Source organism: Chlorocebus sabaeus, chromosome 5, assembly GCF_047675955.1.
Source record: "Chlorocebus sabaeus isolate Y175 chromosome 5, mChlSab1.0.hap1, whole genome shotgun sequence".
In the NCBI taxonomy this organism is placed as follows: domain Eukaryota; kingdom Metazoa; phylum Chordata; class Mammalia; order Primates; family Cercopithecidae; genus Chlorocebus; species Chlorocebus sabaeus.
In genome coordinates this window covers 51,538,701-51,552,575 of record NC_132908.1, presented here as the reverse complement: position 1 = coordinate 51,552,575, position 13,875 = coordinate 51,538,701, and the positions used below count along the sequence as shown (strand labels likewise).

Sequence of the window (13,875 nt, the reverse complement as noted above, 5' to 3'; positions counted from 1 at the left end):
CTGGGGGACAGAGAAAGACTCTGTCTCAAAAAAAAAAAAAAAAAAAAAATGTAGGTTTGGTTTTTTCACATAGTCCCATATTTCTTGGAGGCTTTGTTCATCCCTTTTCATTCTTTTTTCTCTAATCTTCTCTTTACACTTTTTTCATTGATCTTCAATCTCTGATTTCTTCTGCTTGATCAATTTGGCTATTGATACTTGTGTATGCTTTACTAAATTCTCATGCTATGTTTTTCAGCTCCATCAGGTCATTTATGTTCTTTTCTAAACTGGTTATTCTAGTTGACAGTTCCTGTAACCTTTTACCAAGGTTCTTAGCTTCCTTGCATTGGGTTAGAACATGCTCCTTTAGCTCAGAGGAGTTTGTTATTACCCCCCTTCTGAAGTCTACTTCTGTCAATTTGTCAAACTCATTCTCCATTCAGTTTTGTTCCCTTGCTCGTGAGGAGTTGTGATCCTTTTGAAGAGAAGAGACATTCTGGTTTTTGGAATTTTCAGGATTTTTGTGCTGGTATTTCTCCTCTTTGTGGATTTATCTAACTTTGATCTTTGATATTGGTGACCTTCGGATGGGGTTTTTGCATGTGCATCCTTTTTGTTGATGTTGATGTTATTGCTTCTGTTTGTTAGTTTTCCTTCTAACAGTCAGGCTCCTCTCCTGCAGGTCTGCTGGAGATTGCTGGAGGTTCACTCCAGACCCTGTTTGCCTGGGTATCACCAGTGGAGCCTGCAGAACAGCAAAGATTGCTGCCTGCTCCTTCTTCTGGAAGCTTCGTCCCAGAGGGGCACCCACCAGATGCCAGCTGGAGCTCTCTTCTATGAGGTGTCTGTCGACCCCTGCTGGAATGTGTCTCCCAGTCAGGAGGCATGGGGGTCAGGGAGCCACTTGAGGAGGCAGTCTGTCCCTTAGCAGAGCTCAAGCACTGTGCTGGGAGATCTGCTGCTCTCTTCAGAGCCAGCAGGCAGGAACGTTTAAGTCTGCTGAAGCTGTGCCCACAGCCTCCCCTTCCCCCAGGTGCTCCATCCCAGGGAGATGGGAGTTTTATCTACAAGCCCCTGACTGGGGCTGCTGCCTTTCTTTCAGAAATGCCCTGCCCAGAGAGGAGGAATCTAGAGAGGCAGTCTGGCTACAGCAGCTTTGCTGAGCCGCAGAGGGCTCCACCCAGATCGAACTTCCCGGAGGCTTTGTTTACAACTGTGAGGGGAAAGCTGCCTATTCAAGCCTCAGTAATGGCGGACACCCACCCCTCCACAAAGCTTGAGCATCCCAGGTCAACTTGAGACTGCTGTACTGGAAGCGAGAATTTCAAGACAGTGGATCTTAGCTTGCTGGGCTCTGTGGGGAGGGGATCTGCTGAACAAGACCACTAGGCTCCCTGGCTTCAGCCCCCTTTCCAGAGGAGTGAACAGTTCTGTCTCACTAGTGTTCCAGGCACCACTGGGGTATGGAAAAAATATCCTGCAGCTACCTTGGTCCCTTCCTAAATGGCTGCCCAGTTTTGTGCTTGAAACTCAGGACCCTGGTGGTATAGGCACCCAGGGGAATTTCCTGGTCTGTGGGTTGTGAAGACTGTGGGAAAAGCATATATCTGGGTTGGATAGCATCATCCCTCAGAACACGGTCCCTCATGGCTTCCCTTGACTAGGGGAGGGAGTTCCCTCACCCCTTGCTCTTCCCAGGGTAGGCGACACCCCACCCTGCTTCTGCTCGCCCTCTGTGGCCTGCACCCACTGTCGAACCAGTCCCAATGAGATGAACTGAGTACCTGTTGGAAATGCAGAAATCGCCTGTCTTCTGTGTCGAACTTGCTGGGAGCCGCAGACCGGAGGTGTTCCTATTTGGCCATCTTTAATCTATCTAAATCTTTAAACGCTTTAAACTATGCAAATAAAGGTGAACACAAACTTGCTAATAAATCCTGAGAAGATACCATCTGAGGATGCATGACATTGACAAGAATGCTGATCCTCAAACTTGACTGCAGGTTAAAATAACCCAGTGGGCTTTAAAAAATTGTTGCCTGGCCATTGTCCAGGCCACATCCTAAACCAATTAAGTCAGACTCTTTGGAAATAAGAGTCTAGGCAACAGGAACAGTAAAGTTCCCAGGTAATTTCTAAGTGCAGCCGTTTGAGAACTGTTGGTAAAGAGCAACATTTTTCAAACTTTAATAGACACACGACACAGCAGCCGGGGGGCTTGCTAATATGCTGATTCTGAATCAGTAAGTCTGTGTGAGGCCTGAGATGCTGTGCTTCTTTCTTTTAATTCTTTAAAATATATTAATTTACTTTTGTTAACTTTTAGGCTCAAGGGCACATGTGCAGGTTTGTTATGTAGGTGAATTGCATGTCCTGGGGACTTCGTGTGCAGATTATTTTGTCACCCACATAACAAGCACAATACATGATAGGTAGTTTTTTTTTCCTCTTCCTCCTCCCACCCTTCACCCTCATGCAGGCCCCAATGTCTGTTATTCTTTTCTTTGTGACTATGTGTTCTTTTTTTTGAGACAGAGTCTCACTCTGTCGCCAGGTTGGAGTGCAGTGGCACGACCTTGGCTTGCTGCAAACTCCGCTTCCTGGGTTCAAGCAATTCTCCTGCCTCAGCCTCCCAAGTAGCTAGGATTACAGGCACGTGTCACCATGCCCAGCTAATTTTTATATTTTCAGTAGAGACAGGGTTTCACTATGTTGGCCAGGATGGTCTCATTCTCTTGACCTCATGATCCACCTGCCTTGGCCTCCTGGGATTACAGGCGTGAGCCACCACACCTGGCCCATGTGTTCTTAATGTTTAGCTCACACTTATAAGTGAGAATATGCAGTATTTGGTTTTCTGTTTCTGCATTAGTTTGATTAGGATAATAGCCTCCCACTCCATCCATGTTGCTGCAAAGAATATTATCTTGTTCTTTTTTATGACTGTGTAGTATTCCATGGTGTATATGTACCATATTTTCTTTATCCAGTCTACTATTGATGAGCATTTAGATTGATCCATGTCTTTGATATTGTGAATAGTGCTGCAATGAACATACACATGCAAGTGTCTTTTTGGTAGAATAATTTATATTCCTTTGGGTATATACCCAGGAATGGGATTACTGGCTCAAATGATAATTCTGTTTTATGTTCTTTGAGAAACTGCCACATTGCTTTCCACAATGCCTGAACTAATTTCCATCTCCACCTGCAGTATGTAAGCCTTCCCTTTTCTCTGCAGTCTCATCAGGAGATGCTGCACTTCCAACAAACTCCCAGTGAGGCTACTGCTGCTGATCCAGGCCCCTCACTTTGAGTAGTGAGAGCATAAAGAAGGGACAATAAGCCAGGCACAGTGGATCACGCCTGTAATCCCAGCACTTTGGGAGGCTGCGGCAGGAGGATCTCTTGAGCCCAGTTCAAGACCAGCCTGGGCAACATGGCAAGTCCCCATCTCTACAAAACAGCGTTTTACAAATTAGCTGGGTGAGGTGGTGCATGCCTGTGGTCCCACCTACTTGGGAGGCTGAGGTGGGAGGATCACTTGAGCCCAGGAAGTCGAGGCTGCAACGAACCATGATCAAGCCATTGCACTCCAGCTTAGGTGAGAGAGTGAGAAGCTGTTTCAAAAAAAAAAAAAAAAAGAGAGAGAGAGAGAGACAGAGAATGAGAGACTAGAACTTCTTAAAGTGAGGAAATCTTTGATTATTTGCTCTAGCATTTCCTAGCTGTGAGCTGATTAACCATCCTAGTTTTCTGAGGCTCTCCTGGTTATGGCACTGAACGTTCTGTGTCCTGGTCAAATTGGGATATTGGTCACCCTATGTGTGATCTTACTAAATCAGATAAAGCCTCAGAGCCTGCTGAAGTTTTCATAAGAATGAAATAAAGTATGTTCAGATGTCTAATGTAGTACCTAGCACAGAGCAGGAATCCAAAAATACTTGATAGTTGATTTTCAAGATAATAGTTTGCAGTTAAAGTCACAGTGAGTTACCATTTCACACTCACCAGATGGCTAATGTGAAAAAGACTGAAAATGCCAAAGTTGTCGAGGATGTGAAGTAAGTGGAACTTTCATGGAAAAATTGGTACAACCACTTACAAATACTGTTTGGCAGTAGCTTCTCACCCCATGCATCTCCTATGACCCAGCAATTTCCATCCTAAGTATAAACCTAAGAGGAATAAATATTTGTTTTCCAAGCATATGTATAGAAGCTTTATTTATAATGGTAAAAAATTAGAAACAACTCAAAAATCCATTAGTAAATTGGACATCGAAATTGTAGTATATTCATAAAGTGGAATATAGAAATAAAAATAAACTATTGCTACAGACAACAACATAGATGAATTTCACAAACATAATAGTGAACGAAAGAAGTCAGATACAAAAGATACACAATAGAATTTCATTTATATAGAGTTTTTTGTTGTGTGTGTGTGTGTGTGTGTGTGTGTGTGTGTAACAGAGTCTTGCTCTGTCGCCTAGGCTAGAGTGCAATAGCATGATCTCAGCTCACTGCAACCTCTGACTCCTGGGTTCAAGCTATTCTCCTGCCTCAGCCTCCTGAGTAGCTGGGATTACAGGCATGCACCACCACGCCTGGCTAATTTTTGTATTTTTAATACAGACAAGGTTTCACCATGTTGGTGAGGCTGGTCTCAAACTCTTGACCTTGTGATCTGCCCACCTCGGCCTCCCAAGGTGCTGGGATTGCAGGCGTAAGCCACTGCGCCAGGCCTATATAGAATTTTAAAGACTTAGCCCCACCTACTCTTTGGTATTAGAAGTCCAAAAAGTGGTTTCCATTGGAGAGCATCAGACATGCAATGTTCTCTTTGATCCAGGCATTGATTACACCAGGATGTTCACTTTGTGGAAATTCATCTACCTGTACAATGTATTTGTGCACAGTTCTATATAAACGGTGTACTTTAATAAAAAGCTTTTTAAAAAGATCAAAAGGTATAAAAACAAACATAGGAAATTATTAGTCTCAGAGAGAATACTAACTGAAAGCTTCAATGGATCCCAAAAGGTTTTAGACAATTCACAAATGAGATTTCTTAATGGCTTCTAAGAGACTGGGGATACTAAACACTTGAATAGGCATCCTTCTCCTTTGAGTGGTCTCCAGGGATCTCCCATCCCTACAGCACACTGAACTACCTACAGGTCTAACTAGTGTTACAGTCACTGTGTCCTACGCTTCTAGGTAGGTGTTTAATAGAGGGAAACTTATCTCTTCATCTCTGCAAGGAAAACCCAAACCTTACTAAGGCAGCATGAAGTTTCTACACGATTACATTAAATTACCTAAAAGAACTTGTAATATAATTCACCTTCCACCTGGCCCCACCCCTCTGAAACACAGTCCATCCACCCCTGAGAATCACCATAGACGCTCATCATCTACTTGTTGGGACTTATTTTTTAGGCTCCACCTGCCAGTTCTTAGAATTTCTGATGCCAGTGGTGTTCCCGACAGATGTTTTGCTTGAACAGAGCAGACCTCTTCCAAGGAGTCATTTACAATAGCAAGTGCAAATGAAATGTCAAGAATTTGCAAATCTCTTGGTCTTGTCACTTTGGTGGAAAAGAAGATGTGCCACAGGAGCATCTCAGGTGCATCTTCTTTTCAGGGAGGAACCAAACAGCACACCGGTAGCGTTTGCTCTGGGTGTATTTCACAGTAAGCTTTACAACACACTTGCTTTTTTAACAGGTGAATGGATATGTCATCATCATCAGCAGCAGCAGCATCATCATTATCAGGAGTTATTCTATTTTTTGACACAGCAGTGTCCTTGCATAAAATAAGCCATATCAGATAAACCCTCCTCCCATGTCCCTCAGAGTCAAATTCAAAGTCTTCATGGAGTTCCCAGATTCTTCCTGATCTGGCCTTGTCTTATCTTGCTGATGTAACCTCTAGCCTTCCAGCCACACTGGTCCCTTGCTGCTCCTGGGACTCTGTACGTGTGTCCCTTCGGACTTGGCACTGCCTAGCCCCTCTGCTTGGAACACTCTCCCCCACATATCCTATTGTCTAATTCTGCAAATCGTTGCTTTAATGTCACCAGTTTAATGAGTCGTACCCTGACTACCCTGTCCTTTCTTACTGCCTCTACTTTAATCCCCTCTACACTGACTTACTTATTTTTCCACACTGTTTTCACTTAACATACCATATGTTTTCTTATTTTGTTTATTTTTTATTATTTGTCTTTCTGCACTAGAATGTTAACTCCACAAAGTCAAGAGATTTTATTGTTATCGTTCTGTTTGGTTCACCAACGTGTTCCAAGTACTTAACACATAATTGGCATGTAGTAGGTGCTCAATAAATATCTGTTGAATGTTAAATGCCTAAAATTTGGGGGCTTAGCATGTACTGTTAGCATGTTGTGTGCTTTATATGTATACATATAATACTTAGCAAACCATGAGAAGAGTAATATTATTAATCACATTTACACATGAAGAAACTGAAGCAGAGAGAGGTGGGTTAACTAGCCAACGGTCATACAGCTAGTAAACAATGGAGCCGGGACTCAAACTGAAGTCATCAGATCTTAGAACACTAGATCTTGACCACAGCAACTCAACTGACAGAAGCAACGCCAAGAAGAGGTTATACACTCAGCAGGCAAGTTTTGCCTGTGGTAGACATCAACTTGTCATTTCTGCATTTATTCTTTTCCTGGTAATTGCACCCCCATTTCCCTCTACGAAGTGATTTCTTCTTCCATTTTCCATCTCTGGGCTTCTGGTACACTGGACTCTATTTCCTGAGTGGGAAGAGAAGCATGTGATGGGAGAAAGCCAATCAGCATGTGGCATTCCACAAGCCTTGGAGATTGGCTGAGAAGTAAGCATGTGACCTGATCAGAGTTGAGAATGCTGGGGCAAGAAGGTTTCACTTCTCCTGCAGGTTTCACTTCCTGGGAAGCTGGAAAACTGTATGCATCATCTTGGGAGCCTGCTGGGGTGAGTCAGCTTTTGAATAGAGCCAACACCAAGGAAGTAGAACCAATAAATGGTATGACTGGCCCCGGGTCCTGCCCACTGGGCTTGTCTGAGGCCTCGAGGTGCTGTCTGTATTCCAGCATCCTCTGCTGGTAATGGCTTCCCTCTGTGGTTGTGAGAACGTGCCCCCTTCCTTTGGTTTACTTCATTTGTTTTGTCTTCCTTCTTCCTTCCTTTCTTTTTTTTTTCTCCTCTCACTTCCTTTCTTTTTCTCTTCCTTCTTTTTTTCTCCTCTTTCTACTCTTTTCCTTTCTCCTTTCTCCTTCCTTACTTTCTTCCTTTTTCTTTCTTTCTTTTCTTCTCTCCTAACACTGAGTAATTAGTATGTGCCAGAAATTATGCTACATTTAAGTACATTGTCCCATTTTATTTTTACAACAAACAACCATATTATATAAGAACGTTTAATATTCCCATTTTAGAGGTAAAGACACAGGCTGGCAAATTTGCACAAGATCACCCAAATGGTAAGTGATAGAGTCAGGTTTCGGAGCCAGGCAGTCTAACTCCTGTCCATGCACTCTTAATCACTAGATTACACAGCCTCGTTTGTGAAGCACAGGGTTATATGGAGGCCAGACCAGAGTTTATAAGGAAGAAAGGGTGGCTACAAAGTCAGCCATATGTGCACGCAGGTAACTGTGGAAAGAAGAGACTAGTGTAGTGATTCAAAAGAAAGCTTTGTATTTAGGCCAGTCCTGGTCTGAATTCTGCTTCTTCCATCTACTCACTGTGTGAACATGGCACATTAATTAACTTCTCTGAGCTCCTGAATTCTCATCTTTACAGTGAAGCCAATACTACCAGTCTTGAAATGATGTTGCCTGATTTAACTGAGAAAATGAATACAGAGTATTCCCCAACTATTTGGTACATAGGTGAAAGCTACTATGATAATAACATTATATATGGTTACTGTTAATATTCTTCTTATTATAGTCACCCTTAGAATTCTCAGTCCCAACAGCAGGAGTCCTGAAGACAGCAAGGTATGTTTTCTCCCTTGTGATTTTAGCCAACAGTTGGCACCTATCTTCACCCTTGGAACTGAAGACGATTTATATGCAGCTAAAAAAAAAAAATCCATTTAATCTGTGCTGAATTTTGTCACCCTTAGGAGTTAAAACATATGATGTGCAGCCTTCAGGGTGTGACTGTGTTTAAAGAGATGTTCTCAGAAATACGCACGTGTCCCAGTGAGGGGTGAATGCGTCTGAGTTCCTCCCTAGGTGATGTCAAGCAAACAGTTCTTTGAGAATTAGGCAATCTGGCTACTAAACCATTGGTATTGTGCCACGAGGCATAAACCTTCCCAAGCAGGAGGGTATTGTACAAATAGGAATCATCTCCCAGATCTCAGATTAATGCAGCTGTGGAAAATAGCATTTTAATAAATGTATTCTCCAAATGGAGGCACTTTTATTGCAAAACGTTCCTTTTGTATCCTGAGAGAAATGGAATGTTTTGGTTAGGCATAAACAACAGTGAGAGCATTTTCTAAATACACATGTTTTCTGCATGTCAGTTTAATTACATGTTGTAGATCATTTTTGAGACTCCTTGGGGATAATAGCTTCAAAAGCAATGCTTCTCTCTGTCTTGAGCGACCAGAAGTCACGATACCTGTTTTACATTTGGCGGTTTACAGTCCCTCTCCTTCCTTCTCCATTCCTATAACTGTTCAGTTATATTTACGTTTACGAAAGCGCATGACGTTTGGGTGTCAGCGCTGACCGGAAGATTATTTGAAGTTAAACCACTTTGCCAGCTTCCATTTTCTTCACAACATTCCTTTCCACTTCTGCTTTTTCTTTAAAAGAAAAAATTCTGACTTAAGAAAACTTGATCCTTTTGGAACAGACCAGCCACAGCTACTCCTTCCTGTGCTCCTAGACAGGAGGAGTGAGGCGAGAGGGCCGAGAAGTTTGGGGGGTGAGGGGGAATGCTAAGGGAGGGCAGGGGCAAATGGGGCCTTCTCCGCAGGGGACATTCAATAACTCTCTTAGCCTTTATGCTGTAGGACAGGGTCTCATTTGCTCGATTTGGGGTGACAGCAACCGGTTTTGTTACAGCATAGCTGGAGTTTTAAATAAGTGCAGCTCTCAGAGGCCAAAAGCGGCATTCGTTATCTTAGCCATGGGAAGACATGGAAATCAGCGGTGTTTTTGGCAAGGGCAGCATAAATCCACTGTTTGCAAGGCCCCGACCCAGCCAGAGAGGAAGGAATGCACAGTTTCCCTTTGACGGTGAGATTTCCTGCTTCTTGTTGGAAAGAGTGTCTGGACTCCGATGCACAAGCAAAGTCTGCATCCATTACTTGAAAGGAAACCAACCCTATTCCTGAAGATTTGGCAGCAGAAACATTCATTGTTGAGAAAGGGGGAAAAAAAAGACTAATGAACTCCCCTCTCTTCGGTATTTTCAAAGGCCTCTTGTGTTAGTGACTGCTATTTTTTTCTTTCTTTCTTTTTTTTTTTTTTTCCAGAGTTCTTAGGAACTCTCATTAGCCCCTCAATAAATGCTACTTTAAGGGCTTGTAACTTTGTCATTAAATCTTCACTCCAAGATGAATTAAGGTTGCAGCCAAGAAATGCCCTCCCCACCCCCAGTGAGCTTCTTTACAATCACCAAAAAGGCAGGAAAATAGATTTGTGGGGGATTTTTAGTACTCGTTTACGTGCCTTCCTGTCAAATAGTGATTAATTCAGGGCCACTTAAGTTTTTCTAACTTTCATCCATAATGGGCACGTTGACATTTTTATTTGAATCTCTTTACGCCATCCAAAATAATCTCCTTCAGCAACAGAAACTGCTGGTTAATTGCCACAGAGCAGCTGTTACCTTTTCTCAGTCGACAGCCTCTTTCAGGACCGTGTTGAGCTCCGTGCCTGTGGAACGCGCGGGCCGGCGACAGCGTGTCAGGTGGATTGATTGAATGGCCCCCTTGTTCCCGACTAGCTGTGTCTACGATGGTATCAGGGCCAAACAAAGCCCTGCACATCTAAATATAGCATTTTCTTTGGCCCCCGGCCCTCACTGTCTTGTTTTCCCATTCTTCCATGCTCTAAAGCAAATACCAGAGAGCCACATTTTAACACGTCTTACTTTTACACGTCTTGCTTGCATATTCCACGGGTCAAACTGGTCCCAGAAATAGAAGTTCATGCACAATTAATCTGATTTTCTGGTTAATTGAGGCTTACCAGAAAACTGCTTTGAAAAATTCACTGTTGTTACAAAGTCTTCTGAAAAACGTGTTCAGACACTCTCAGGATGGCAGAGTCTTGCAACTAAAAGAGAATTTGAGATCTAGGTGCACAAAGGGCAGTGTCTGTGGATCTAGCCAAGATACCTGAACTTTCTGCCTTCTGCACAACCCATTTTATTTTTGAACCATTTTTGTTCCAGGGTATTACTTTATATTTCCTGCCTTGATTATTAATGAAGTGAATGGTTTTGTTGTTGTTGTTTCTTAACTTGTTTTCTTGATGACAGGGCTTCGGGAAACCCTGTTGACTATTGTCCTGTCCAAGTAGAGACCCTGAAGATCGGTAAGATGGAGTGAATTTTCAGGGTCTGTGAAACATCTGTGGCCACCATAGACTCTGAGCCTCTTTTCTTATTATCTGTTCCTTACCAAGGTGAGTGAATGAAACCATTAGATGAGCTCCTAGTAATCAAATTTTTGCTTTATTGCTCTCTACAGGTAGTCCTTACAGGTTGTTGGCATACTTGTAGTGAAAGAAACAAAGAAAGGAAGAAAGAAAGAAAGAGAAAGAGAGAGGGGGGGGAGGGAGGGAGGGAAGGAAAGAAGGAAGGAAGGAAGGAAGGAAGGAGAGAGACAGAGAGAGAAAGAGAAAGAAAGAAAGAGAAAGAAAGAAAGAGAAAGAAAAAGAAAGAAAGAAAGAAAGAAAGAAAGAAAGAAAGAAAAAGAAAGAAAGAAAGAAAGAAAGAAAGAAAGAAAGAAAGAAAGAAAGAAAGAAAGAAAGAAAGAAAGAAAGGAAGGAAGGAAGGAAGGAAGGAAGGAAGGAAGGAAGGAGGGAAGGAAGGAAAAGAGAAAGAAAAGAAAAGGGAAGACTAATTTAAAATAATGTATTATACTTTTCTCTAATTTGTGTTATAAGTTCAAATAATAAAGAAACGTGAAATATAGAAAGAGGAAATTACCTAAAGTGTATCCTATAGGAAAAAATATTTTACAAATTACAAAAAAAGAGTATCTGGTCCATGCCTGTGTGGAGGTGGTACAGCCCTGAATCGGGTGTGGTTGCAGCTCAGGCTTCTACAGTTTTGGCTGTCAAGTCCACCATCTGCTTACTTTGCCTTCAAAGCATTGATAGGAACTCCAATCAGCCTTCTAGCTCCTCTTAAAATCCCAGCTGAGAAAAGTGTTATTCAGGGACGTCTAAGAATCCTGATTGCCATCCACTCTACTAGGCCCCTAGAGCTCTACCTTTGGATCAAGTTGGAGACCAAAAACCTGCGCATTTGTGCTGTATTTAGGCCAAGGTTAGGAGTTATTCAGCACACATGTGGTCCATCATCTGCCCTCTGCCTATGGCAGGCATCTCTAAAATAGTGTAGCCTCTTTTTTGCCCAGCTTAGATGCGGTCTTGAATCCTTCTCAAGACAAGACTCTGTGAGCCCACCACCAGAAAACTGGAGTGGGCACTGGACAGGTGCCCCTTTGCTTCACTTTTTTGCTCTGCCCCTGGCAATTTTGCAACTCTGTTTGCTCTCACAGTTGACAATGAACTTCTGTTCTCATTGTCCCCTTATAAAGAGCCCTGAGTGCAGAATTTATTTGAAAATAAAGCATCTGGAAAATTCTTCTCTCCTTTGAAGAACTGTATACTCTGGTGAAGTGAGGGTTTGTCATTAGTCATCATCCCGTTTTCACTCTTGCTGCCAGGAAGCTGTGAGTCAGATTTCAAAGCTCAATGGTAGCAAAAAAAAAATGAGCCTTATAATTGCCCTATTTGCAACTTCCTTTTCTCTTGTCCAGAGTTTTTGTTTTTATCATTTGTGGCCTGGGTGGTGAACTGCCTTCTATCAATGAGGCAAAGGTATAAATAAATAAATAAACCAGTTTTAAAACCATGCACCCAATTGTAGTGTCTTATCAACGCAAGCCTCAGTCTGAGAGCACGTTTTGTTTTCCTTCATGCTTACAAACAAATCCATGCCTTTGCATGCTACCTAAGAAGAAGGACTGGCTGCCAGAACAATGTAACTAGAGCTGGAAAGGGGAAATAAAACTGGGTTGATGGACCTGGATATATGAGATCTTTATTTTCTGCCCTGTGAGAATGTTGTTGTGGTTCCATTTTACAGGTAAGTGAGGGCAGATGCAGCTTCCTGGGGCCACCAGAGTGTGACTGGGTGATGTGTCACTCCTGAGCCCTGCCTCCAGTCCGCTTTGGCGTGTAATCTTGTGCAACCTTTTTTATTTCAAAAGTGCTTCTGCACTCCCCGGTCATTCCAATGCTGCTGGTGAGCACACTTCATTTCTACTTTGTTTAGCAATCAGAACCGCCACGACTTTCGAAAAGCATGAAATCTCTAAATGAAGGAACGTAAAGTACTTGGCTTCCAACCCCCCAATATGGAGAAACAATCTGAATACACAAAATTAGAAAAACATACACAGAATGGTTGTTTAAAATTCACAGCTGTCAACATCAAGTATTTTGTGCGAGAGAAAGAATGTAAGAAACATCAGGTTAACAAAATAGCTGCAGATGGATCGCTTCGCGCAGAGGACTAGGCTGGCATTGTCTGCGCCCTGTTTTGCAGAGGCTCATTTGCATTGCAGGACAAAGGTTCGCTGTTGGAGACCCTTTCTCTCCATCCTCCTCCTCCAAAAGGCACCTCGCCATCCGCAGTGAAGATAGACCGCCTCCCTCCTCCCATCAGAAACCTACAGGAACGAACACAAATCTGTTATTTTAACACAACGTGGGCACAAAGTGGTGTTTTCATTCTGAATAAAGCTGGGGGAAGCTGAAGAATAGGGCCTTTTATTTGCAGAAGATACTCAAAGGAAGCAAGATTGAACCGTAGGCCAGCGTATGAGAATAAAGTTGTTAGAGATTTTGCAGCCTGTGGCCTGGGAGCTCCACTAGAAGTTCTCTGTCAGCTTGGAGCACTTTGCATCAGAATGCATAATTGCATCTGTTAATTACATTTTTAGCCTAGTCCTCCAACATAGAATAAATTCATTTTCCTCCCATTTTTCAGACTGCCTGGGAGAGAAGACTTTTTTTTTTTCAATTTAATAAACATGATTGACAACAGAAAATGCAGATTTACTTTCTTTCTCTTATGACTGTGTATTGGTATCCAGAACGCAGACATGTATTTTTCTAATGATTATACAGCAGCTCCTTAACAATTGCATTCATTCTGCAAATTCTAAGAGCCCTGTTTTATGATTCTTGTAAGAAGTAGCTTGAAAGTGGCACAAAGAAATGTTTAAAAATACGCAGAGGCTAAGGACATTTTAAGCACCGTATCTAAAGTGGCAGAGATGGCATTTCAATGGTAAAGGCCAGCCGCTGAGACCAGTACTGTTGAACTCGGGGCCTCCAGTCCCTGGACCGTATTAAGGGGGTTGAGCTGGAAGTGGCTCAATCTTTTGCCAGTACCTTTGAACCAGGAACCCTTGAGTTTCCAATCTGCTATTGCCCCACCAGACAGTTGTCTCTGACTCTGCCCAACGTCATGGATTGTCAGTGAGACAACTGGGACGGACACCCTGACTTACCTGGAGAAGAGGTTAGAATAGTGAGAGGGAGGCTGGGGAATCTAGCCCCTCTCTTCCTTCCCTCTCCCTCTCTTTTGCCGGCCCCAGA

The 13,875-nt window shown here is 42.8% G+C and overlaps 1 long non-coding RNA gene across 3 annotated transcripts; it reads left to right on the top strand.

Moving 5' to 3' along the window:
* Window positions 1–6,454: 6,454 nt before the first annotated feature.
* On the top strand, window positions 6,455–13,323 carry LOC103233000 (uncharacterized). Of its 3 annotated transcripts, none has more exons than XR_005243920.2 (4): window positions 6,455–6,982; window positions 9,094–9,267; window positions 10,517–10,662; window positions 12,356–13,323. It is a non-coding gene; the product is annotated as an uncharacterized lncRNA (long non-coding RNA). The 3 variants fall into 3 exon arrangements; XR_012092948.1 differs by having other exon boundaries at window positions 6,459–6,982; window positions 12,545–13,323; XR_012092947.1 differs by lacking the exon at window positions 6,455–6,982 and having other exon boundaries at window positions 7,002–9,267; window positions 12,545–13,323.
* Window positions 13,324–13,875: the final 552 nt, after the last annotated feature.